The 1,404-nt window shown below is 33.9% G+C and overlaps 1 non-coding gene across 1 annotated transcript; it reads right to left on the minus strand.

Moving 5' to 3' along the window:
• Positions 1-620: 620 nt before the first annotated feature.
• On the minus strand, positions 621-725 carry LOC116637925. The gene has a single exon (XR_004300560.1). It is a non-coding gene; the product is annotated as a U6 spliceosomal RNA (small nuclear RNA).
• Positions 726-1,404: the final 679 nt, after the last annotated feature.

The following is a 1,404-nucleotide window of genomic DNA, read 5'->3' on the forward strand; positions in this document are numbered from 1 at the left end:
GCCTTCTCTGACTCTTTGATGGGAGTTAGGTTAAAGTCCAGGCTCTCCACTGGACCTTGCTAGTCTGAGTGCAGTAGAACCACAGTTTTTCTGTGGTGTTTGGCTAGGGTTGTGTGGTTTTTGTCTAAAAGTTCTCTGTGTTGCTGGACAATCCCTTTGGTGGTCTTTAATTAATTTCAAACTCCCAATAAAATTAAGCTTTTATTGGGAGTTTGAAAAATCTGTTCTTGTTTGTGGATTTGGTAGTTATTTTCTTCTACCACAAGTCTGGGATATATGAGGCAAAAATAAAACCCAAGAGATGTAGCATTGTTTTCCCATGGGTCCCTCAGTCAGTAGCTCATCTTGTGTTTTCTCCTCATTGTTCAGTCTTCTGATGTTTGTCTTATATATAATGTCCAGGGCTTTTAGAGCTGAATTAGTATTATGACATTTCACTTATGTCATTGGCAGTCCTTCATTTCTTTATATAGATCCAGGGTTTTGTATCATATTTCTTCTATCTGAAGAACTTCCTTCTACATTTCTTTTAGAGCAGGTACACTGGAAATTGATTTTTTTCACTTTGTTTGATGAACATATTTTTATTTCTCCTTAATTTTATTTTATGTATTTTTTAAAAAAATATGGAACACTTCACAAATTTACTTGCCATCCTTGTGCAGGGGCCATGCTAATCTTCTCTGTGTCATTCCAACTTTAGTGTATGTACGGCCAAAGCAAGCAATCTTCACAATTTTAAAAAGGTGTTTTATTGAATATGTAATTGATTTTTTGTTCCTTTTGGCTCTTTACATATGTCATTGTTATTGTCTTCAGGCTTGTGTGGTTTCTGATGAAAGTCTTTTGTAATTCTTATATTTGTTTCTCTCTATATAGTGTCTTCTCCTTCCTTGTGGCTGCCTTAAAAATTTTATCTTTATCTTTGGTTTTCAAGAGTTTGAATATAATATGTTTATATATTTTTTAAGGAGTGGGTGTATTTATTCTGTTTGGTACTCTTTGAGGGTTTGGGTCTGTGGTTTGATGTCTGTCATTAATTTTTGGCCATTATCTGTTCAAATATGTTTTTCTGCCCTGTTTCTCTTCTTTCCTTCTGGGATTTCGCATGCATGTATGTTAGACTGTTTTATATTATCCAACAGCTTTTAGGTATTCTGTTTTTTTTTTCTCTATTTTTTCTTTTTGTGTTTTAGTTTACATAATTTATATTGGCCTATCTTTCAGCTTAGTGATTATTTCCTCAGCTGTATTGATTTTATTTTTGAGGCCATTAAAGCATTCTTTTAAAAAATTATTATTATTATTATTTTTAAAGATTTTATTTATTTATTTGTCAGAGAGAGAGAGAGCACAAGCAGGGGGACAGAGGGAGAAGCAGGCTCCCCACTGAGCAAGGAGCCC

Source organism: Phoca vitulina, unplaced genomic scaffold, assembly GCF_004348235.1.
Source record: "Phoca vitulina isolate PV1807 unplaced genomic scaffold, GSC_HSeal_1.0 scaffold1, whole genome shotgun sequence".
In the NCBI taxonomy this organism is placed as follows: Eukaryota; Metazoa; Chordata; class Mammalia; order Carnivora; family Phocidae; genus Phoca; species Phoca vitulina.